This window comes from Zingiber officinale, chromosome 5A (genome assembly GCF_018446385.1).
Source record: "Zingiber officinale cultivar Zhangliang chromosome 5A, Zo_v1.1, whole genome shotgun sequence".
Lineage (NCBI taxonomy): Eukaryota > Viridiplantae > Streptophyta > Magnoliopsida > Zingiberales > Zingiberaceae > Zingiber > Zingiber officinale.
Genome location: NC_055994.1, coordinates 27,034,185 through 27,061,106, shown reverse-complemented (window position 1 = coordinate 27,061,106; position 26,922 = coordinate 27,034,185). Strand labels below are relative to the sequence as shown.

Sequence of the window (26,922 nt, the reverse complement as noted above, 5' to 3'; positions counted from 1 at the left end):
ACTCCGACGAATCAATTAGTGAAAATGAACCAACCCTTATGGTAAAAAAATTCAATAAATTTAGTTGATCTAATAAATTTAAATCGCAGAGAGGGATTACCGAAACAAAAAAAAAGGTTTGATGCTACAACTACCATGAAGAAGGGCACATCAAGGATGACTACCCAAAATTGAAGACAGGAGATAACGAGAAAGATAAAAGACCAACATCCTCCAAATACAAGACCCTGATGGCCACATGGGATGATTCATCATCCTCTGATTCCGAGATCACAGCCTTCTCGGGACTAGCTCTAATGGCCAACCATCAAGTGGAAGAAGAAACCAGCTCAGAGATGAGCATCGATGAAGGGGGAGGATCAGAAGAAGAAAGCTGTGATGAAGGGAGAGCATCAAAAATTGAGGTAAGTAAGGTGCATGCTCTGTCTCCTAAGTAGTCTTTTAAGTTTATTAAAGTTCTTACAAAAGATTTGGTAAAACTAGAAAAAGAGAATGTTGATTTTAAAAGACAGTTAAACAGTTTAAAATCTGAAAATGATAACTTGAAACTACAAATCGACGACTTAAAAAAAGATACATGTTTGAAAAATAACTTTCAAAAATCAAAACTTAGAATTTATGGAAAGTTAAACTGGTACATTAGAAAACATCAAGGACAACTTAGAAGAATACCTAGACGATATGTACCCCCAGATATTTAACCAACATAGTAGGAAGGAACCTATATTGGGTTCTGAAATCGTACTTACCTTAAATTTTTTTTAATTTAAGACTTTCAGAAAAATTAAATATTTAAATTTCTTAAAAGGCTCTGTCTAGAAGTGGTTGATGATCCAATAACCAAAAAGGCCTAGTGCCTCACCACAGCCTAGAAATCAATTATCGAATTGAATATTTAATTGACAAACTGATAAGCATGTGATTAAGATAATACTTTAAATCCTTGTCAATTATTTGAAAATTTCATAACTTAGAAATTGTTTTAAAATTGTTTTAATGTGTTTTATTATCTCAAAATTTCTAATTTTTTAGAAAATCATTAACTTAGAAAATTGTACCTAATACAAGCGTTTTTTTATGTGATCAAAGGGAGATAAATATGTACAAGTTCTAGGGAATTAGGGGGAGTTAAGTTTTTTTTATTTAAGATTTTTTCCAATTTGAATTACATTTTATATTTAAATTTATTTTATTGTAAATTTATGCTTAAAATATTTATTTTTCAATTACTACTTGTTTGTTTTTACCCTAACTTGAACTTGGGTTGATGCACATCAAAAAGAGGGAGATTGTTAGACCCCGTGGTTATTTTGATATGATCAACCAAGTTAGGTTAGGTCCTGTTTGGTTTTGATCCATGTGCCTAAGTGTGTAGGAGCTTAAGAGTATAGGAAGTCGAGCGGAAGACGCAATTGGCGAGAAGGACGATACGAGAAGGGAGCCGATGGGCTCGGTGCGTCTGAGGGACGAAAGAGCTGTGGAAGAGTACACAGGTGGACGAGAAGAACGTATGCGATGTTTGAGGGATGAGAAGTCAGAGCGGAAGCCTACTCGAGAAGAAATTCAAAAATTGGGTTCGGGTGAGTCCTATTTCGGTTAGCCGCAATCACCCAAGCAAACGGAGCAGCGAAAGAACCAAAGGAAAGCTGGAGCAATTTATACCCTGCAGGTGGAGGGCGCCCTCCATGAGGTATAGAGGGCGCCCTCCATGAGGCATAGAGGGCGCCCTCCATAAAGTATGGGAGGCGCCCTCCATGCTTATGGAGGGCGCCCTTGACCCAGTTTTTAGTCGTTGCAGCGGATAAAACCTTATCTGTTGCTGCTATGCTGGAGGCGCCCTCCATGCCCTTGGGAGGCACCCTCAAGTTGCGGATAAAGTTTTTAGGAGCTATAAAAAGGGCCATGGAGCTAGGGAATAAATCATCAACTCTTGTATTAACTTCCTAGCAACTATCCGAGCTTTCATTGTGTGCAAAAGGCTTCTCCGCCTTCATAGAAAGGAGATTCTTAGTGAGCTTTGCAACCACCTTGGATTAACAACCACTTAGGTTGTAACCAAGTCAATCCCAAGTCTCTTCCTCAGTTTTGTCATTTTTATGTTATTATTGTTGTTACACTTTAAGAAGAGTTGAAAGAACGAGGAGGGTATCTTTTTCTATTTCAGGAAATTCACCCCTCCCCTCTTGCTGGCTCGCTGCGCCAACACAGGAGTCTTGGAATATTTCTAGTTTATATTTTTTTACAAGTATGTCGATGCCACATCAAAAAGGTTATAGCACTATCCATCCACCACTCTTCAATGGAGAAGGTTTTAGCTATTGAAAAAGGAAGATGGAGTGCTTTCTAAATTCTGACTTCGACATATGATTCAGTTTCAAGAAATGGTACACAACATTGAGTGAACTCGGAGAACCACTAGATCTAGATAAATGAAATCAGAAAATCAAAAAGAAGACCCAAGTTGACTTCAAAGCAATGAACACACTTCAATGTGGGCTTACGAAAGAAGAACTCTACCGGGTCAGACCTTTCGAGAACTCCAAAGAACTATGGCACAAACTAATAGAGTTTCATGAAGGAACAAAGAACTCTAAGATAATTAACCATGATTTACTAGTAAATCAACTATTCAATTGTAAAATGCAAGATGAAGAGATTTCTAGTCAACTACATTTGAGGATAAAATACATCCTAAATGGGACGCTCTAAAAGCTTTTCCTTGGAACTCCTTATAGGCATCTATGGTAGATGTGTATAAAGTTTCGAAGGATCTTTCCTCAATTAAATTAGAAGAAATGCTTTGTGAATTAAAATCACACGAGCAGACTAACTTGAGCCAAATAAAGAAAGGTATTGCTTTATTTATAAAAAAATAAAATAAAATAAAAGCAAAGAAGTCAAGTCCAAATCCTGGCTGAAACAAGAGTCCGAAGACAAGTCAAATTCAAACTCAAACGACGAAGAAGAAATAGTAAAGATGGTCCGGAAGATGTTCACCAAGAAGATATTTTCCAAAAGAGATCTAAAAAATATGGTACAAAATAATCTAGGCAAACTTAAATTAGAGGTAACGTGCTACGGGTGCAACGTAAATGGCCACTACAAGTATGAATGCCCTAATCTAAAAGAGGAGAAACCTAAGAAATCAAGAAGGAAGAAAACACTCAAGAGTACCTGGTATGAGTCATCTTCAGAGGAGTTAGATGCAGAAGAACTGAAGTAATCGAGCTTCATGGCACTTATGGCAAGAAATGACACATTTGAGTCCAAGTCGAGTGACAAATCCGTATCCAATTTAGAAGGATAAAAAGAGGTAACATCTCCTTTAAAAAATAAAATGCTTAAAATAATTGCATTCATAACTAGGAAATTAGCTAAATCTGAGAGTTAAATTAACTTGCTCATTAAGGAAGTCAAATACCCTAAAGAACAAGTCAACTTGAATGCCTTAATTAACCAACTTTAAGATGGAAACTTAACTCAAGTTGCAAGACTTGAGGAAGAAAATTTTATCTTGAAAGATAAATTAGATATGACTATCTCGGGTTACTTTTGATGTTGACCAACTGAGTTAAGTTAGATCCTATGTATTTGATATCTTGTATCTAAGTGTATAGAAATTTAGGAGTACAAGAAGTCGAGCAAAAGTCGCAACAAATGACAATGATGGAATGGGAAGAGAGCTGACGAGCTTAGTGAATCTGAGTGACGAGAAGCTGTGAAGAATACACAGGTAAAGAGAGAAGGATGCACACAATGCATCCGAGGGATGAGAAGTAGGGAGGAAGTTTGCTTGAGGAGAAGGTCAGAGTTGGGTTCGGGTGAACTCTACTCCAGACGACCGAAGCATCACCCAAGTAAGCTAAACGAAGAATACTCAAAAGTTATAGTTGACCATTCTAGGTTCCTCTAATTGACAAAGGCACCCAATGAAGTAAAGACCTGAGGCACGTCTAATTGATTTGAGACACCTTGTATGCAGTGAATAGCGGCTATGTGGGAGTTGAGGCACTTCTGATGAACTGAGGCACCTTCAAAGAGCTAGAGTCATTTTTGTGGAGATAAGAAGTTGATTCCAGCTCAACACAACTGAGATGCCTTTGATGAATCGAGGCACCTTCGATGTCACCAGATCAGATGGTAGATGTTGCAATGAGTATAAAACTTATCCAGTTGGAGGCACCTCCAAGTGCTCAAGGCGCCTTTGAAGTGCCACGTCAGCAACGATCACTTTTGACCAGTGGACTATAAATAGAGCTCTAAAGCTAGTTGTTAAAAGTACACACTTGTTTCTCACTTCTGTAATTTTGTTTTAAGCTTTCAGCCACTATAAGGGGCTACTACTCTTTCGACCTTGTCAAAGAAGGAGCTTGATAATGTTTTTCAAAGTCTTGGATTAACAACTGTATATATTGTCATCAAGTAAATGCCTGCCTCTTATTTTAATTTATGTTATTTTTGTTTTTAATTAATTAGTGTGTCATTGCTAAATAGAAAGTAAGAGAAGTTTGAATTAATAATTTGCAGGCTATTCATCCTCCTTTAGCCAGTTCAACTCATCTAACAAATGGTATCAGAGCCTGACTACTTTAGAAGGACTAACTGCCGACTAAAGCTACAAGAAAGATGATTAGATCAAGCATTCACCCACTAAAATTTGAGGGAGAGTTCATGCTACGAAAGAGTCAAATGGAGGTATTTTTTAAAATCGGCTTCGATATTTTACTAACTATAAAATAGGGTTTTAAAGAGCCTAAGGATGAGAATAGAGAAGAAAAGGAAGAGTACCTCTATAACAAAAAGTAGCAGATTGAGTTGATGACAAACTATAAGACTGAGTTCCACCTTTTGAGCATACTACTACCTCAAGAAGTCAACTAGATTGATGTCTACAATCTCACCAAAGAACTCTAGAAGAAGTTTCTGGATCTTCATGAAAGAGTCTCGGAGACCAAATTGGCTAGACGAGATGGGCTCCGCAACAAACTGTTGGTGCGGGTAGCACTAACGGTCTAACCTAGGTTTTGATGAATAACAAATGGGTTAAGTTAGTTTTGTTGTTGTCTGACACTTTGATCGAGTGTGCAGGAGAAGTCCAGACAGGTCAATGGGTTGACCGGATGTCTGGCAAGAAGTCCAGCTAGGTCGACGGGCTAACCGGATAGCTGGCGAGAAGTCCAAGCAGGTCGACGGGCTGACCGGACGCTTGGCAAGAAGTCCAGCTAGGTCAACGGGCTGACCGGATAGCTGGCGAGAAGTCCAGACGAGTCGAAGGGCTGACCGGACGTCTGGCAGGTAAGTAAGGTAAGTTACTGGAGGGGAGTGATTGCGAGGACGCATTCCCGGGAAGAGAACATTAGGCGTCGATCCGGCTTAGATCCATTTCGGATATCTAAGTCGAGATCGTGACTAGATTCCGGTCTCGGAAAGACGGAATCTAAGTCATACTTTTTCTGTTAATTCATACTTTATAAATTGTGCTAACAATCTGTGTTGCAGGGTATATTTTGCCTCGGACTAACCTTGTTTTGCAGGAGAAGGAATCTCTGGAAAAAGGTGGTCCGGGCGCCCGGAGGGGATCCAGGCGCCCGAAGGTTCGGGCGCCCGGAAGGGATCCGGGAGCCCGGAGGCAAGTTTTATCCTCTGCGTCGCCTCGCCACGTGGAGCATCCTGACTGGACTTGCCACGTCGCACCAGGGCGCCCGGAAGGGATCCAGGCGTCCGGAGCAGCATATAAAAGAAGCCCCAGGGGTGGAGCTTCTCAAGAACATCTCTCAGAATTCCCAGATTGCTTTGCTGCTCTGTGCTCCAGCGACGCCAACAAAGCTCCGACAACGCGCCCTTGCTCTTTAAGTTTTCTTTTCTGTCGGTACAGCTTTGTGTTTTGTTTCATTAGCATTTCTTGTACTCTTTTTGTAATCACATTCGAATTGCTAGTGATTGCCCAACGAAAGTGGTCAAGGACCACGGGCCTTCGAGTAGGAGTCGTCACAGGCTCCGAACGAAGTAAAATCAATTGTGTTCATTTACTTTTCCACTGCGTACTTTTACACTCGAGTTTTCGAATCGATATTCACCCCCCCTATCGAACGATCACGGTCCTACAAGTGGTATCAGAGCAGGTACCGCTCTGATTTGGTGCAACCACCAATCAGACAGGGGGTGAAAAATTAATTTTTTTTCGGTTTTTAGTTTTACGTTCAAACTGGTATTATTACCTGCTTTGAATTTTTTTTCGTTGCAATTAAATCTAAATTGGTGCAACACCAATTTAGATACTTCTATTATTTTTCTTTTTCCGCACTACTAATCCAAGACCAAGTCTTGGGATTTTTGTTTTTCTTTTCTTTCTTCTATGCGCAGGACTAAAATGTCTCAGACAGAAGGATTCAGCACAGTACGACCTCCACTCTTCAACGGGGATGATTTTCCGTACTGGAAGAAGCACATAGAGGTTTACCTCAAAACAGACTTCGACCAGTGGATGAGTGTTACGAGACCCTATAAAATTCCAGCGGACAGCTCCGGGAATATACTGGATCCTGAAGGCTGGACAACAGATTTGAAGAAAAAGGCGTCAACAGAAAATAAAGCGATCAACACTCTATAGTGCAGATTAACAAGAGAAGAACTGAACAGAGTCGGTCCACACAAAAATGCTAAAGAGCTGTGGGACAAATTGATCGAGCTGCACGAGGGAACGAGCGACGCCAAGGTAACAAAATGAGACCTGCTTTTAAATAAAATTCTTAATACAAAAATGCAGGAAGGTGAAACGGCGAATCAACTCCACGCGAGGATCAAGGACATCCTCAACGGGCTTCATGCGATAGGCCACCAGATGGAAAATAGAGACTTAATAAGGTACGCATTAAATGCTTTTCCACGTAATAGTTTGTGGGCATCAATCGTAGATGCCTACAAAATTTCTAAAAATCTTTCTAAGTTAAAATTAGACGAGCTTTTCTGTGAATTAGAATTACATGAACAAACTAATGCTGGAGCCGAAAAAGGTATATCTTTATTTGCAGGTTCCTCCAAAGAAAAGAAGAGCAAGCCTGAATATGAAGAAGATTCCGACCAAGACTCCGAAGACGAAGAACACCTGGTGAACTTGATAAGAAAAATGTTCACCAGGAGAAAAAGGAGCTTCAGCAAAAAGGACCTTCAAAAGATCAGTTCTCCCTCAGAACAAAAGAACGTGACTTGCTTCTTCTGCAATAAAAAGGGACACTACAAGAACGAATGCCCAAAACTAAAGTTCGACAAACTGAAGCCAACCAAAAAGAAGGCCCTCAAAGTAACGTGGGACGACTCCTCGGACGAATCGGAGGAAGAAGAGCAGAAACATCAGAGCCACCTCGCACTGATGGCCCGCGAAGCTGAAACAGAAGACGAGTCGGAAGATGAAGACGGGTCAAGCCACGAGTCCGTACTCGTTTCCGAAGGCCCGAATGAGGTATATTTTAATTTAAACAAAAATTTTTTTAGAATCATTTCCTGTTCAAATAGTAAATTAATTAAAATAGAAAATGAAAACAAATCATTTCTTGAGGAAAATCAAAACCTCAAGGAACAAATCAAAAATTCAAATCCAACTCAAGATCTAACACTTGAGGAGGAGAATTTATCATTAAAAAATGATATTAACAATTTAAAAGAAATGCTAGAAAAATTTACAACAAGATCAAAAAATCTTGACTTAATCCTGAACAATCAAAAAGCATGTTATAATAAAATCGGACTAGGATACAAGTTGAACTCAAATAAAACTTTTAAGTCATTAATAACTCAATACAAATCAAATAATCAAGCTTGGGTTCCAAAAGCGTGTCTGACCACGCAAGTAGGACTTAATCAATATTATATACCTAAAGAAAAGTATATTATATAAACTCGATTAAACCAAATAAAAAACCAAAATACAAACCTAAATCGAAAAATTCAAAATTTAAAACTCAACAAAATATAAACTATCACCAAGTTAATTATAACTATAAAAGAAACAGACACAAACCTAAAACGAAAATTTAAATTAAAGGTCAATAATTCAGGGGGAGGCTCCAGAATAGCTGGCACCTCCAAAATTAACTAACCCGGCAGGATAATTAGGATTAGTTAAAAAGAGACCAAGTTTAACTTGAATCATGGTACTGGTGAAGTTTTTGGATGATAGTACGTTAGGGAAGCTTAGGCATCGCATGTCTAGAAAGATATGGTTTCGATCTGGTGCATTTGGCCAAGTGGAACTGACCGAAGCTACCCTTAAATGAATCCTAACCAGTTAGACCAAGATTTAGTACTAAGCTCTGTGGATAGGACTATTCGAAAAACCTCGAAAGGTTGGTTACTATTAATAACGTCCATGTGACTCACCAAGCTTAGAAGTTTATCTGAAGATTGCCTATTTGTGGAGACCAAAGCTAAATCTGAATCTAACACAAGTTAAACCAAAACTCCATAATTAAAAATCCAATTTCATCTCACAAAATCATAGGATTCCCTGATTGATAATATAGATCGGGTGAGATGAATAATGCTTAAATTTGTTTAATTAAAATTAATTTCAAAATTTTAATTTTAAACTTAAAAATTAATTTCAAAATTTTAATTTTAAAAATTAAAAATTAATTTCAAAATTTTAATTTTAAACTTAAAAATTATTTTTAAAATTTTAATTTAAAAAAAAAAATTAATTTTAAAATTTTAATTTTAAAACTTAAAAATTAATTTCAAAATTTTAATTTTAAACTTAAAAATTAATTTCAAAATTTTAATTTTAAAACTTAAAAATTAATTTCAAAATTTTAATTTAAAACTTAAAAATTAATTTCAAAATTTTAATTTTAAACTTAAAAATTAATTTCAAAATTTTAATTTTAAAACTTAAAAATTAATTTCAAAATTTTAATTTTAAACTTAAAAATTAATTTCAAAAATTTTAAACTTAAAATTTAATTTCAAAATTTTAATTTTAAACTTAAAAATTAATTTTAAAATTTTAATTTTAAAACTTAAAAATTAATTTCAAAATTTTAATTTTAAAACTTAAAAATTAATTTCAAAATTTTAATTTTAAACTTAAAAAATTAATTTCAAAATTTTAATTTTAAAACTTAAAAATTAATTTCAAAATTTTAATTTTAAACTTAAAAATTAATTTCAAAATTTTAAACTTAAATCATTTTCAAAATTTTAATTTTAAAACTTAATTTCAAAATTTTAATTTTAAAAACTTAAAAATTAATTTTAAACCTAATCTCGGCGGGCGCCCCTGGTATACACTTCCGGGGCGCCCGGGAGGGAATCCGGGCGCCCCGCCTAAAATCAACTCCGGGCGCCCGGAGCTCCCTATAAATAAGGGGCAGCGGGCACCCCCAACCCTTGCCCCACAAAATCTTCACTTTTGCCAAGGTTCACTCCGAACCTCAGTGCGAGAGTATTTTAAATCAAAATTTTCTTGCGGTGAAGACGCTGCTGCGATTCAACTGAGGTCGTCAGATCTATATTTGTCGATGGCTCCTCGGTAAACCTTCTTCCCCTATCTGAAAATTTATTAGAATTTGTCTTCTCATTTTTTTCTTAGAATATCTTTTTTTTTATATACAGTAGGAAACGAACAAATACTGGTGCTGGACCCTCTAATGCTAGTACTGACCCTAGGTTTCCCACAGATGAACTTAGACTTAGATTTGAGTCAACCATTTATATGGCCATTAGGACTAAATACATAGATAGATCATTCTTTTTAGTTTCTTGTGCTCCTGTTATGGAAGTTATAAACTACTATAACCTAGGAAACCTTGTTGAATGTACTAGTCCTGTAAACATTAGTCTGTGTGCTGAATTTTGTAACAACCTAGTGAAAGTAGACGACCTTACCTATACTACCAGGGCAGCAGGTACTGATATCACGCTATCACCTACGACGATCTGAGAGTTTTTAGGGTTACGTCCATCCACTTGTTCCTTTCTGTGTTATCCTCCCGGGGATCTACCATTCGGAGATCCCTACTCACACATAACTCTTGATACGATTTATTCGTACTTTTTTGAGGGGGAGCGAGATCCCACGGTGACCCAGTTTAGGTCTGTAGAACTTCGAGTCCAGGACTACGCTCTTTATAGGGTCTTAGTCTTTTGCATCTTACCACTAACTACTTGGGACATCGCTGTGATGCGCCCATTCCACTCATTTTTACTTTATGCCCTGAGTCATAGGTTAGATATTGACATTAGCCTACATATCTTCTCCACCATTATCTACTCTGCTGGATATGTGACTAATAGTCGAGTCCACATGCCTTTTTGTCACATTCTGACAGCATATATGTCCTCGTTGTGCATTGATGTCACTAGAGGAGACATTCGCTATATGACTGAGTTTGACGTCATAAAAGCCAGAAACTTTTCTCTGGCTGGTATCCACGTAGATGAGGGCGACGGTACCATGTCTTGGCGGAGGGGGGCACAGCACCAGCACGACCCAGGCGCACAGGGGGAGGCCGAGCAGGATGAGTTCATGCTTGCACTGTTTCCGGAGGAGGCTGTTCCACCTCCACCACTAGCTCGAGCACCACGTCACGCACCACGCACTCTAGCCGACCGCATGACTGGACTAGAGAGGGACATGGCGAGTCTCCAGCAGGAGAACTCTGACTTCCAGCATGAGATGCGGCGAGAGGTCTCCGAGTTACGAGCTGACGGACAGACTCGACACACGAAGCTGATGACACTACTCCGTTCCTGGGGATCTGGACCACCCCCTTCCTCATCTCAGTAGCTCTAGTTGTGACACTTCAGACATTTACATTACTTGTTAGTTGTGACACTTCAGGCATTTACATCACTTGTAGTATACTTATTGATCTATCTAGTGTTCTTTCTGGTATGAGTTGAGCATGTTCAATCTTAATAGACTAGGAGTTTCAAATTTCAAAAACATTTTCAAAAATGGCTTTCTCAAATTATAGGTTGAAACATATTGTGTTTTCAAAACCTTCCTTCTTTTTAGATTTTCAAATAAAGTTTTAGCCTTAGACTAGTTCAAAATCCTTAGAAAACATGTACCCATAGGACTAGTCTTTGAGCATCTCACCAACACCTTAGGTTTACCTTGCTTGTGTTTGACAAACATAGAAAGGGGTGAGATGCATAGGCCAACTGTTTGGACTTAAGATGTTTATTTCAGTGCATCAGCATAAGTCTGGACGTTAAATACAAATCAGACATTAATCAGATTAAGTTCACCAGTCAAGTCAAACACTGGCTGCTTATAATCAACTTAATCTAACTAACCAAGTGAAAGCTACTATCTTCTGATAGTTAGTTAGTACCTAATTGGTTAGACAGCTGTTTAATTTTAAGTGTCGAGTTCAGGGGGAGAAATTAATTAAAATTTTGTATGTTTGAAAAATGCTTTTGTACATCTATTTTAAAACTAACTTATTTTTGAACACTAGTTTTCAAAAAGTTAAATTTAACTGAGTGTTTGAAAAATTGGAAGTTTAAAAATCCCACCTAATTTTTAAACTTATTCAGTTTTGTAACATATGCTTGAATATTAAACTTTCCAAACTTAGTTTTTATCAAATTAGCTTTAACAAATTTATTTTGGCTAAAATTTTACTTGTTTTTTAAAAAATTAAAATTTTGCTTAAAAACTAGATTCAACTTAGTGTTTGAAAATTGGAATTTGAAAATTAGATTTTACCTTTTGAAAAGTAAATGTTACTTAAAATCTAAATTTGAAAAACCTGATTTGAAAAATTTTACACGTTTGAAAAGTTTATTAACTTTAAACTTATACCTTTTAAAATTCATTATTGCAAATATTATCTTTTGAAAATTACTCTGCAATCTAAGTTTTTCATAACTTAGATATTTTTCAAAGGCTAAAAAGTAAAATTTAAAGCAAATTACTTTTATCAGTATCTTTGAATTTTGAATCAAACTTAGATATTTTCCAAAATTAGCTGTCTCTTAAATTTATAAATTTTTACAGTAACTCTACACTATGCTTGTTTACCATTGCCTATTTTTGATGAATGCCAAAGGGGGAGGGTTAGGTGGTTAAGTTAGCTAAACCAAATTGAAAACACCAAAACTAACTTTAAAATCCATGTACCTGTTTTATTTATTTTTTGCGTCTTTTCACTAACTTAACCAGGGGGAGATTGTTGGTGCGGGTAGCACTAACGGTCTAACCTAGGTTTTGATGAATGATAAATGGGTTAAGTTAGTTTTGTTGTTGTCTGACACTTTGATCGAGTGTGCAGGAGAAGTCCAGACAGGTCGACGGGCTGACCGGATGTTTGGCAAGAAGTCCAGCTAGGTCGACGGGCTAACTGGATAGCTGGCGAGAAGTCCAAGCGGGTCAACGGGCTGACCGCACGCTTGGCAAGAAGTCCAGCTAGGTCAACGGGCTGACCGGATAGCTGGCGAGAAGTCCAGACGGGTCGAAGGGCTGACCGGATGTCTGGCAGGTAAGTAAGGTAAGTCACTGGAGGGGAGTGATTGCGAGAACGCGTTCGCGGGAAGGGAACATTAGGCGTCGATCCGGCTTAGATCCATTTCGGATATCTAAGTCGAGATCGTGACTAGATTCTGTTGGTCCCTTTGGAGGCCGGCAAGAGGGGAGGGGTGAATTGCCCTACAAGATAAAACCAAAAACCCTTCTCGGATATTTAACTAACTTAAAAGAACTTGTAATTAAAAGGGCAGAGACTAATTAAAACAGAAAATAGACACAGAGGAATTACTTGGTTTGCAATCAGAGGATTGCTAATTCAAGGCAAAGAAGGCGCACTAATTGATTCTCCTCTGGGCGGAGTAGCCTCTTACAGCGTTGAAAGCACAGAAAGAAATAACAAATGAAAGCACTGGATTACAAGTAGTTGTTCTTGATTTATTATCTTGCTTCTAGACCAAGGCTATATTTATAGCCTTGGTCGGGGCGCCTGGAAGGGTTCCGGGCGCCCTAGGGGTCCCCAACGTTCAGATCGAGTCAAAGCTCGATCTGCTCGAAAATCAACTTCCGGCGCCCGGAAGGGTTCCGGGCGCCCCGGAGCCCAAAGTCAACACAGTTGACTTTTGGCCCGGGCTCTTTGCTCCGGTTTAGTTCTCCTCGGTCCAGGTCTTGTTCGCTCCAGTCTCACTAGCTTGGGTGATCTCGGCCATCCGGAATAGGGCTCACCCGAACCCAAGTTCCGGCCTTCTCTTCGAGCAGCCTTCCTTCCCGGTTTCTCGTCCCTCGAACGCCGTGCACGCTCTTCTCGTCCACCGGTGTACTCTTCCGCGGACACCTTGTCCCTCGGACACACCGAGCCCGTCCTTCTCGCTAGCCGCGTCTTCCGCTCGACTTCCTGTGTTCCTAAGTTCCTGCACACTTAGACACAAGGGTTAAACTACGCAGGACCTAGCTTAACTTGTTTGATCACATCAAAACACCTCGGGGTTCCAACAATCTCCCTCTTTTTGATGTGAGCAACCCAAGTTAAGCTAGGGTAATATAGATGCAGTAAAAACAATTTATTTGCAATTAAGTCCAAAGATATTTCAATTTAATAAGTGTATACTTCCCCCTAGACTTAACATACTTCTCCCCCTTTGATCACATAAAAAATAGGGGTTCTCTAAACAAGTCTAAGGTAAAAAAAAATTTAAGTGAAAAAAAAAATTTCTAAGGCAATTAACTTAAAAGAGAAATTTCTAAGGCAATTTCTAAGGCAATGTTTCAAAAGAGAATATCTAGTTTAAAAAAAAAAAAAATTCTAAGTCAATATTCAGAAAATTTTAAAGTGAATTTTTATAAAAAATTTCTAAGGTAATTTTCAAAGGAAAATGTCTAAGACAATATTCATAGAAAAATTCCTAAGTTAAAAAAAATATCTAAGTTAATTTAAAAAGATTTAAGTCAATTTCCAAAAAGAATTTCTAAATCAATTTTCAGAAAATTTCTAAGTCAATAATTTTCAGAAATTTTCTAAGTCAATTAAAAAAAAATTTAATTTCCAAAAAAAATTATTATAAATTAATTTTAAATATATAAATTGAATAACTCTTTTAAAGCATTAGGTAAATTAAATTAATGCTTTTTCAGTTAGTCAATTAAACTTTTCATTTCGATACTTGGCTTCCAGGTCGTGGCGAGGCACTAGGCCTTCTTGGTTATTGGAGCAACAACCACTTCCTTAGACAAAGCCTCATAATGAAATTAGTCGTTTAATTTCCTTGCTGAAAATGCTAAGTTAAATTAAATAGGTTTTTTGAACCCAGTAGAGGTTCCTACCTACAGGGTTAACCAAGTATTTCCTAGGTACATAGATTTTTGATATATTTCTAATTTGACTTTGATGAAATCTATAATACCAATTTAAACCTCTATAATTTCTAAAAGTAGAAATATTTGAACTTTTATATTTTTTCAATCTTTCTATTTCTTCTTTTAGTTTTTCATTTTCAATTTTCAATTTATCAAAATCCTCTATAAGACATGATTTTGCTAAAATTCTTTTTGTTTCCAAAATTTCATTTTTTAATTTGATATTTTCATTTTCTAATTTATACATGGATTCAGTCATTGTCTTAATGCCAGAATAAAGTTGATCAGGGGGTAAGAGGCATACCTCACTTACCATATCAGACTTGAAGCCTGAATCTCCCCCTGCTTCGCTGCCTTCATCTGAGGTCGCTCCCCCTTCATCGATGCTAGGTTCTGATGAGCCTTGCCCTTCGTAACTTGCCATCAGCGCTATCCCAGCATATTCTTGAGCTTCTGATTCGGATGAAGAAGTGTTGTCCCAAGTTGCTTTTAGGTTGTGTTTCTTGGGTGTCTTCATTTTGACCTTCTTAAGTTCTGGGCAGTCTTCCCTTAGGTGTCCCTCCTTCTGACACTGGTAGCACCGTACCTTTCTTCTACCTTTTTTATTCTTGTTATTCTGCATTTCAAATTTATTAGATCTAAAAAACTTTTTAAAGTTTCTTACCATGTACGCTTCTTGATCGTCTTCAGAGTCTGACTCGGGTTCATCCTTATTGGTTGCGTTCAGCGCCATAGTCTGGGTTGTGTCCTTTGATGTCTCTGCACATCTAGTTTCGTGTAATTCAAGGGTAGAAAAACATTCCTCTAATGTACTTACCTCCAAATCTTTTGAGATGTAGTAGGCGTCGATGATTGAAGTCCACTCCGGAGTTCGAGGAAATGCGTTGAGCGCGTAGCGTATTGTATCCCGATTTGATACCTTTTCTCCGAGGTTCTCGAGACTAGTAATTAGTTCTTTTACCTTCGCGTGTAGATTGGCTACTTTCTCACCTTTTTCCAGATGGATGTTCATCAGTTTGTTACGGAGGATGTCCCTTCTAGCGAGCTTTGCTTCGGACGTGCCTTCGTGGAGTTCCAAGAACTTCTCCCAAAGTTCTTTAGCAGACACATAGTTTCCGATGCGATTGACCTCTTGAGGCGGTAACACACTCAGCAGGTGATGTTCCGCACGGCTGTTTGCTACCGACTCATTCTGCTCCTTCTTTGTCCAATCGCTCTCTTCTTTTTCTTTTCCATCTTTATCTACTGGAGCTATAAAACCATATTTCATAATAAACCGAATTTCAAAATCTGTTTTTAGGAATACCTCCATACGACGCTTCCAGTCTACGAAGTTCCCCTCGAATTTTGGTGGGACGATACTTGGTCCGGCCATCTTGTTGCTTCGATCGGCGGTTAGTCCTCCTGAAGCGTCCTCGCTCTGATACCACTTGTTGGTCCCTTTGGAGGCCGGCAAGAGGGGAGGGGTGAATTGCCCTACAAGATAAAACCAAAAACCCTTCTCGGATATTTAACTAACTTAAAAGAACTTGTAATTAAAAGGGCAGAGACTAATTAAAATAGAAAATAGACACAGAGGAATTACTTGGTTTGCAATCAGAGGATTGCTAATCCAAGGGAAAGAAGGCGCACTAATTGATTCTCCTCTGGGCGGAGTAGCCTCTTACAGCGTTGAAAGCACAGAAAGAAATAACAAATGAAAGCACTGGATTACAACTAGTTGTTCTTGATTTATTATCTTGCTTCTAGACCAAGGCTATATTTATAGCCTTGGTCGGGGCGCCTGGAAGGGTTCCGGGCGCCCTAGGGGGGATAAATTTTATCCCCAACGTTCAGATCGAGTCAAAGCTCGATCTGCTCGAAAATCAACTTCCGGGCGCCCCGGACTGTTCCGGGCGCCCCGGAGCCCAAAGTCAACACAGTTGACTTTTGGCCCGGGCTCTTTGCTCCGGTTCAGTTCTCCTCGGTCCAGGTCTTGTTCGCTCCAGTCTCGCTAGCTTGGGTGATCTCGGCCATCCGGAATAGGGCTCACCCGAACCCAAGTTCCTGCCTTCTCTTCGAGCAGCCTTCCTTCTCGGTTTCTCGTCCCTCGAACGCCGCGCACGTTCTTCTCGTCCACCGGTGTACTCTTCCGCGGACACCTTGTCCCTCGGACGCACCGAGCCCGTCGGCTCTCTCCCGTGCCGTCCTTCTCGCTAGCCGCGTCTTCCGCTCGACTTCCTGTGTTCCTAAGTTCCTGCACACTTAGACACAAGGGTTAAACTACGCAGGACCTAGCTTAACTTGTTTGATCACATCAAAACACCTCGAGGTTCCAACAGATTCCGGTCTCGGAAAGACGGAATCTAAGTCATACTTTTTCTGTTAATTCATACTTTATAAATTGTGCTAACAATCTGTGTTACAGGGTATATTTTGCCTCGGACTAACCTTGTTTTGCAGGAGAAGGAATCTCTGGAAAAAGGTGGTCCGGGCGCCCGGAGGCAAGTTTTATCCTCTGCGTCGCCTCGCCACGTGGAGCATCCTGACTGGACTTGCCACGTCGCACCAGGACGCCTTCAAAAGAACATCTCTCAGAATTCCCAGATTGCTTTGCTGCTCTGTGCTCCAGCGACGCCAACAAAGCTCCGACAACGCGCCCTTGCTCTTTAAGTTTTCTTTTCTGTCAGTACAGCTTTGTGTTTTGTTTCATTAGCATTTCTTGTACTCTTTTTGTAATCACGTTCGAATTGCTAGTGATTGCCCAACGAAAGTGGTCAAGGACCACGGGCCTTCGAGTAGGAGTCGTTACAGGCTCCGAATGAAGTAAAATCAATTGTGTTCATTTACTTTTCCGCTGCGTACTTTTACACTCGAGTTTTCGAATCGATATTCACCCCCCCCTTCTATCGAACGATCACGGTCCTACACAAACTAGCAGCCTCAAACTACAGAATGGTGAATTAGTTGCTCAACTATATACAAAGCTCAAGGAGCTAATTATTGGGCTCAACAACCTTGGAGAAATAGTAATGAATGAGATTGGCTAAGGTATACACTAAATGCATTTTCAAGAACCTCGGAATGGATATTAATTGTAGACTCCTACTACATCTCCAAGGACCTCTAGGTATGTAGTTTATAAAATTTATTTTTGACTTTAGAACTTCATGAATTTTGATGTTTAGGACTAAGAAAAGAAAAGGAACCAAATCAAAATCAGGTACTTAAAGCTAAGAAGAATGAACTGGATTCAGAGTCATCTCTCGACGAAGATCAGGAGGCTTATATGGTAAGGAAAATGAGTCAATTTTTAAAAACTAACGGGTTTGATAAGAAAACAGGTGACAAAGCTACTTTGGAGGAAAAATAATAGAAGAAGGTCATGTTAAGAATAGCTATCCAAGATTGAAGAATAAAATAAAAGAAAAGGACAAAGGGTCAAGAAGGTCAAAGCAAAGTAAGCTTAAAGCGATGTGGAGCAAGTTGTCGTCAGAAGAGTCTGAAATGGAAGAATATGCCGGACTAGTACTAATAGTGAACTACCAAGAATTAGAAGACGAAGGCATCTGAGCAGAGAGCATCGATGAAGGGGGAGCATCCACTTAGAGTTCGACACGATAAGTAAGGTACGACTCTTACCCATCGAAAAATTATATGATGTAATAAAAATGTTATCTAAATCCTTATATAAATCTAGAAGTAAGTTTCCTGAATTGAGAAAAGAAAATTTAACAGTGGAAATTGAATTGGAAAATGCATGCTTAGAACTAAAAAAGTTCAAACATGAAAATAAAAAATTAAAAGAAATAATGGAAACTCAAAAATTAGAGTTAGAATAATTTTCTACAAATTTAAACTCATTTTAAAATATTCCTACAAGAAATGTTAGAAATTATGAAGGACTTAATTGATATTTAAGCAATAGGGACCAAATTAAAAAAAATTCTAATATTAATATTTCATGAAAATACTTGGTAAATCCAATAGATAGAAATTTATTTTGAGTTCCAAAATCTATTCTAGCCTATTAAGTGTCTTTATTTGCATGCTAAAAATTAATTTGCATTAATTATTAGTAAAATTAGTTTTCATAAACTTTTTGTTCACTTTTCTTTCAGTTTTAATTTTTTTTATGATCAACAAATATGTTATCTATTAGCACAAAAGATTTTTAATAATTTCCATTTTAAAATAATTTTTATATATATTATTTTAAAAATTAAATTTTTAAAATTAAAAATTTTCTACGATTACTTTTTTGAAAAACTTGATTTTTCTATAAATGACCATTATATTTTGAATGCTCAAAAAATTAGCAAATTAGTTTGACATTGAAATCTATTTTTAAGTATTTACTTTCAAAAATACCTATTTTTATAATAAAAAATATTTTCTCACTAACTGAAAAATAGTTTTCTCATAAAACTTTTTTTTATAATCAATTTGATTTTGTTCAACATTAACAAAATTGTTTTTGTATTTTTCAAATAATAAAAAAAATTTAAATTATTTTTGAGAAATCCAAGGTTTAATTCTTAAACATACATAAATTTTTAAAAAAAAAATTTGTCTCTTCTATTCTCATTCTTCTTTTCATATTTTTGATGTGATTAAAGGAGAAAAATAATATTAAATTAAGGAGAGGACTTAATTGCAAAAAATTTTGTTAGTATACTTATTTTTTTATTTTTCATATACAATTTCATGTTTGATTTCTCTAACATTAACTTAGGTTGATATACATAAAAAAGGAGAGAAATTATAAGTACCCCGAGTCTATTTTGATGTTGATCAACCAAGTTAAGTTATGTCATATGTATTTGATATCTTGTGTCTAAGTGTATAAGAACTTAGGAATATAAGAAGTCGAGCGGAAGATGCAGCGAACGAGAAGGATGATACGGGAAGAGAGCTGATAGGCTCACTGCATTCGAGGAATGAGGAACTGCAGAATAGTACACCAGTGGAGCAAGAAGAACATGCATGGTGTATCCGAGGGACATAAGCTGGGAGGAAGTTTGCTTGAGAAGAAGGTCAGAGTTGAGTTTAGGTAAGCTTAACTCCGGACTTCTGAAGCATCACCCAAGCGAGTGGAACGAAGAATGGTCAACATTTGTGGTTGACCATTCTAGATGCCTCCAATTGATCGGAGGCGCACTGATAAAGTGAAGACCTGAGGCACCTCCGATTGATTTGAGGCACCTCACATGCAGTGAAGAGCCGTTGTTAGTTGCAGGACTGAAGGGGCCTTGATGAAGTGAAAACCCAAGGCACCTCCGATTGATCCAAGGTGTCTCGCATGAAGCGAAGAACCACTATCAGCTGCAGGATTTGAGGCATGTTCGATGAACTGAGGTGCCTCGAAAGAGATGGAGCTGCTGCCACGGAGATAAGTAGTGGATTCTAGCTCATCACAACCGAGGCGCCTCCGATGAACCGAGGTGCCTCTGATAAACTAAGGTGCCTCTAATGCCACCAGATCAGATGGTAGAAGTTGCAACAAGGATAAAACTTTATCCAATTGTAGGCACCTCCAAGTGTTTGAGGCACCTCTGAAGTACCACATTAGCAACGGTCACTTTTGATCAGTGGACTATAAATAGAGCCCTAAAGTTATTTGTTAAATATACACTTGTTTCTCACTTCTCTAATTTCATTTTAAGTTTTCAATTTCTATATGGGACTACTCCACCTTCGACCTTGTCAAAGAAGAAGCTTGATAGTGCTTTTCAAAGTCTTGGATTAACAACCACTTATGTTGTAACCAAGTAAACCCCTGTCTCTTATTTTAATTTATGTTATTGTTATTTTTAATTAATTAGTATGCCCTTACTAGATAGAAAACAAGAGCAGTCTGAATTAACAATTTGTAGACTATTCATCTCCTCTAGCTGATCCAACCAATCTAATAGTAGAGAGACTCAATAAAACATTAGAAAAGTTTAATTTGCACTCCAAGTATTTGAATATGATGTTTGGCTCCCAACAAACCGTGTACAATAATTTGAACTAGGATATAAAGCTAACACATCAAACAAATCTTACTTATTTTTACTTAGTCAAAATATTAGAAACCAAGTTCAAGTATGATTCTTTAAAGCATGTTTAATTAACAAAATTGGACCCTAAGAATCAAATTTATTTGTCTAGATAGATCTTATCTAAATTATGATTCAGAGAAACTAATAGAAGAATCATTCTTTAAATGCATGATTATTTGATTTATAATTTTTAAAATATGCATGTTTAGTTTTTTTTTTTTTTTTGATAATTTAGAATGAGACAACCTAGTATTGGAATGAATTAGGATGATAATAGGCTAAGAAAACTTTATCTCATGCATGTCTAAGTTGAATCATATGTGTTTTATCTGGTGCACTAGACCTAGTGGATCAAGTTGAAGTTACGTAAGTCAAACATGAGATAGTTAGACCAAAACCTAGTATTAAATTCTTTGGATTGGTTATTTTCGGAACCTTTGTCTTAGGCACTCGATTACTTTAATAATATCTATACTTATCATAGCCTAGAAACTTACTTTATAAACTTTTTCTTGATAAACTCAAAACTAAGTTTGAATCTAACACAACGGTCAATCAACCTTTTTCACAATTAATCAATCAAAACAAATTTAATTAATTATTAATCCAAAATTTTTAGTTAATTATTCAATCAAATCAAATTTAATCTCATTAATTCAAAATTTTCATTAAATAATAAATCTTAATTAATCTAGTTAATTCGACATTACTATTTAATAATTCTACTTTATTTAAATAATAATTAATAAAAAATAATTAAGTAAATCAGAAATAAATTTAAAGCTCAAATAAAATTAATTTTAACTAAAATTTGAAATTAACCTTAATTAACTTTAACTTAATTAATTTCAAACTGAACTTATTTCAAAATTAATATTAATTAACCTTAACTTAATTAATTTTAATCCGAAAACTAAAATAATTAATAAATCAAATCAAACTAATCAATTTTATCTATCAACTATTAATCAATCCGATAGTATTTAATTAAACTGAAATTCATTAATTTTCAATTAAAAACATAATTAATTCGAAATTAACCTTTTCATTAAATTTAAATTAATTAATTTCAATCTGAATTTAATTTTACTTAATTAATTATCTGAAATTAACTTAAGTAATTTTAACCTAATTTAATTAATTATTTTAACTTAACTTAATTAATTAAATAAACTTAACTTAATAAATTTTAAATTAACTTAATTTTAAATTAATTAATTAATTAATTTTTTAACTTAATAAATTTATTTTAATTCAAAAAATTAACCTTAACCTTAATTTAATTATTTTAATCTGAATTTATTTTTACTTAATAAATTTAATTTAATTTTACTTAATAAATTAAAATCAAACCTAATTGAAAATTTAATTTAATTGAATTTATACAAAATCAATCTTAATCGAAACATTAACTTAATCCATTTTAATTAACTTGAAAACTTAAAATTAATCTAATTCTAAGTCAAAAGAACTGAAATTAAATAATCTAAAATTTTCAATTAAACAAATCATCTCATAAAACCATAGAGTTAGCTTGATCATTTAGAATCAGTGAGATATTAATTAAAATAAAAATAATTTTTTATACTTATCTTTTTTTTTTTTTTTTTTCTAAATAGCTTAGGCTTTACCATATATTGCATAAACCTATAGACCTAGGTAACCTTTGCATCTCACAAACACCTAAACATTTACATGTTTGTGTCTTGAGCCACGTAGATGGACATGAGATTCTCATGTTAGGATCTATCCCAAGTTCCAGATGTAGATAAATATATACATCAACATGAACCAAGGAATCTAAACTCAAAATGATTACTAAACATAACTAACTCCACACTAAACTTATTTGATCATTCAATATCAAGTGAGTTAAGGAAAAAAATGAGTTAGACACTTTCTTAAGGACAAATTCTTAGATGATATATTTTAAAACTAAATATTTTGAAAAACAATATCTTTTATTTTTTTTTCAGAAAATAATCATTCAATCAACTGAACACACATGCTTAGTCGACTGATAATGATAAACATTAAAATTCACTCAAAATTTGGTTGTTAAAAGTTTTGAATAAACCAATCAATCGACTGAAAAACTCTTATCAGGAGATTGATAAACCTTGGTAAGCTAAAAGTCAACCTAATACATTAGGTCAACTCAAGCGGTGAAAAAGTTGACATGACCTAACTTGTTCAATCGACTGATAAATCATTATCAATTAACTGAACCTCGTAACTTTGACCGTCCAGTTCCATCAGAGCCAAACGGTTGCCTGCACATTAAATTGATCAGTTAATTGATCACTTTATTAGTCGACTGATCCACCCTTATAAAAACTTAGCTAAGGCCAACCAAATGCTCATCCCAAACTTTCACCTTTTTTTCTCCTTCCCGGTGCCAAAAATGAGTTTTTTTTATGAATATGAAGGTCTCCAAAACCCTACAAAACCATTCACGATGTCTCGGTAAAATTCCTAAATTTCACTCTTTAATATCATAGTCTTTCTTTCCTTATTTTGCCTATTTTTGTAGACAAAAGAAATGACAAAATGTTCAAAACCAAGCTGGTCCATCTAATTCCAGTCAAGACCCTATATTCCCTACCGAAGAACATAGACAAACCTTCACTAATAGGGAGTCTATTCCCTTAGGGTCTAGGCATCTTGACATATCTTTCTACTGTTAGTTAGAACCCTAGAGTCAATCATTTGATGATTGTTGTATGGACTCGTTGTATCATATTCTTGTATATAAATAAAGGCATTTGTTTGAGTTATTATACTTACTTGTATTAGTGCCAAATAACTAAGTATAATAGCGTCCTTGAGTAGAAGGTTCTTACCTATATCAATCGATTGGTTTAATCGATAGTGAGATGATATAGGGACCACTACTTTTAATCATTCCTAGTCAAGTATTAACATTCAGGGACAATATTAATGCGACGAGACTAGTATGTAGGTCAACTCGATGACTTGATCTCACAAGTCATGGATATGGAGATATCAAGTTGACACATTGGTATGCATTGGAGAATGTATACTGAATGACCCGCTATGAGAAAGTATCATGGATCGTTATATGAGTGTCATTACTTTCTCATGTGGCTATTAGTATGACTACTAATCCTTGGACTTGAAGTCACCATGGTTCCCTACATAAGGAGTTACTTACTTTGGCTTCGTCAAACGTCACCCGTAACTGGGTGGACTATACAGGCGATTACTGTATGTAACAAATTATGCGGAGGGATGTGAGAAACGTAGATGGGATCTATCCCTCCTATATGATGGGAATGACATCGATATTCTTGATAGAGTGAGACCACGAAGTGCATGACCATGCCCAAATGAGTCAATATGAGATATTGAGCTCATTTGATTGAGTGAGTCTACTTGGAGTTCAAGATTTATATTGATTAGAGGATGACACGGTCTATGCCTCACATTGATCAATCTAGATGTCTAGGATAAAAGGACAATGTCATATATTGGGAGGAGTCACAATTAGTAGTCACAAGGTGATGTTGGATCTCAACATTCTTATAACTTAGGTAGGAATGATGTGTTGCTAGATACCGCTTATTACTTATGCTTCTAAATTGGTTTAGGAGCATTGCCAACGTTATAAGAACATATATGGTCATACACAAAGGGTAATTAGATGGAGATTAGGTTCATTTGATGAACCTAAAGGATTAGGTTCATGAGATGAACCAAATTGGATTAAGAGTAGTCCAAATTGAGCTAATTGAGTTGGACTCAATTTGGTTCATGTGTTAAGTGAGTCTAATTTGGACTTAGACTCATTTAATTAATTTAATTCAATGAATAGAGATTCATTAAATTAAAATTGACTTGAACTAATTGTTAGATTAGATCAACCAAGGGAGAGAAGTGGTCAAGTTTGACTTGACTTGAGAGGAAGATGAAGGGTTAAGTTTGACTTGACCATTTGCCACCTCATTGGTGAGTTGACATTAAGTGGACTAATGATGATGTGCCATATCATCAAGACCACTTCATGGTGTGCCATCTTATGAGGGAGATCAAGAGTTTTTGACTCTTAAAATTCCATGGAGTATATAACTCCTCACTTGAAGGTGGCCGGCCACTTTTGGTGGAGTTACAAGTGAGAATTGATTCTCATTCATTCCTTCTTTTTCCTCAAGCTCTCAAGCTCTCTCCCTCTCCTCATCTTTGCCGAGACCATCAAGGGTGCTAGCACATCTTAGTGGTTTCTCTCCATCTCTTGCTTGTGTGGATACACATAGAGGAGTATCTACCTTGATACTCTTGAGATCCGACGAACTTTGGATGAGCGGGATTAAGCAAAGGGCTTCGCATCAAGGGTAAAGATCTTATCTTGAAGATCTAGGCTTAGAAAACTCGTACGTGAAGATTTTTTCGAAATTTTATTTCTTCGCACGGATCCATGGCATGGGGGTTTCCGCAACGCAAAAAGTAATTTTTGCGACTCGAAAAACCCAACATCTACAACACTTACTGCCCAAATGATGTAGAAATTATCAATTATTATGTCATGTCTAAAGTTTTCTCCTGTATGCATTATGTTAATTTTGAACTTTGTGATAATCTCGTCCAAATAGATGAATTCAACTATAAAACTAGGGTTGTATGTCGTGACTTCTTTTTCACTTTTGACATACTTAGATATTTTCTTAATGCTAAGACCACCAATAATCAGTTTTATGCCTTTCCCATCTACCTTGAGACCTTGCCAGCATCCTATACTCATTTAACCTTAGAGCTTATGTATGCTGACTTTTGACGATCCTAGACCTAAAACAATGAGTTCAGTAAATCTTAGTCCACATGACAATGCATTCTACAAAGCCATTGTAGGTTTCATACTCCTAGCCACCGGGGACCAAGTTGTCCTCAAACCATATCATCTTTTTCTCATCTATGCCCTCAAACATCATCTTGACAACATTGATGTAGGTCTCTCTCTGGGTCTTCAAGACCATTATTGATTATTCTGAATATAATTCAATTAAAATAGTTCTTATGACCTAATCCTGCCCCGAAGCTGAGTGAACGACTGTCGGGAAATACCGTTGGATCTCCGTGTGCGATGGAAACGCCTCGCTCCTGCAATCACAAGTCATTAGTGCCAAGCCGGGAAGGGGTTCCCGGCGACGGCCCTCCGATGCTCAAGTCACACAACGGCAAGAAGAGAAATGAAAGAAATGAAGAAGTGAATGGTGGTGTTCTGAGACGTATTTGCGCGTATCTCCGCGGGTGACTATTCCTCTTCTTATATAGAGCTTTGATGGGTTGACTACACACTTTCCGGGCGGACGTGACTTCCTAAGTTTTCCTCAATAGCTAACATCGGGAAAGGATCCCTGACACCTTGCCTTAACGGAGCGGACGCATTTATGCCAAGGCGGCGCAATCTTCTTCCGTACGATTTCCTGTCCATTCGCGCCATCAGCCGGCGACATTGACTCCCAAAAGGATGTTAAGACATATTTCCCTTCCCTTCTTAAATGTCAGCCGCTAATCTGATGGCACTTCCTTTGATCTATCCGGCCAACCCACTCTTTGGCATTCTACGGATATATATATTCCGATCGGCTTGGGCCTCTCTTTCTCGGCCCGGCCTAGATTCAACCCGACTTCTTTAAACTCTTTAGACTGGTCAGGTTGTGGGCTCGGCCTTACCATCACGAGCTCTTTCTGCCGCTCGGCCCCTGGGGCTTGTCGCTCGGCTCGTTTCTTAGCTGACCGTCCCTTGATTTTGACGACCATCCAATCATTGAACCTCCTCGGCGGTGGGCCCCCCTATGTCATCGCCGGATCATGACCTATTGGCACATTATCACAGCCATCCTCTCATCATACGAAATAAACACTGCTACTACTGGTGCTACGGTTAAACATTATGACAAAATAGGAATTAAGCAGTTCTCCTTGGTTGGAATAAGAATTGAAGGCTAGACTTTAGTGTTCAAGGAATAATACAAAAGAGGAGCATGAGCCCAAGAGTCCGAGGAATCCAAACCAGTAGAAGTACAATTGCCTACTGATGAAGAGGTTTTCACCATATCTAGCATTGCCTTCACCATATCATAGTTATGCATCACCTTTTAAGCCAGATGCTCGTGCTTAGAAGCTATCAGAGGGTCCATGAACGTGTAGATCTGATTGATGGATGTGTTGATTCTCTTGCGCAGCTTAGTTAGAGATACGATAGACACAACGAACGATACAATAATAGCAGCACGAGATGCGACAGGAGCAGGATGCCATGTTTAACTTTCTTCGGGCTTGGCACATCAGCCAGCAACTCCCACTTTCATCCAATTAAGGTAACGTTTGATTTAGGGGAATAGGAGTGAGGAATAAAAATGAGAATCATTGATTGTCATTGTTAATGTTTGGATTATAGGAATATGAATGCAAATAAGGGAATGAATCCTTGAAATGAGTAATAACTTATTCCCATGTACCTCCCCTTCAATGAGCCATTACCCTATTTTCATCCATCAAAATATTCCCTTATTCCAAAAATACCCTTGACCTAAAACTAAAATTTTCTCCCTTAAT

General features: G+C 36.9%; 1 pseudogene; it reads right to left on the bottom strand.

Annotated features, from left to right (window-relative positions):
• LOC121979492 overlaps positions 1 to 25,817 on the bottom strand; it is a 52,486-nt pseudogene extending 26,669 nt beyond the window's left edge.
• Between the last annotated feature and the right edge of the window lie 1,105 nt (positions 25,818 to 26,922).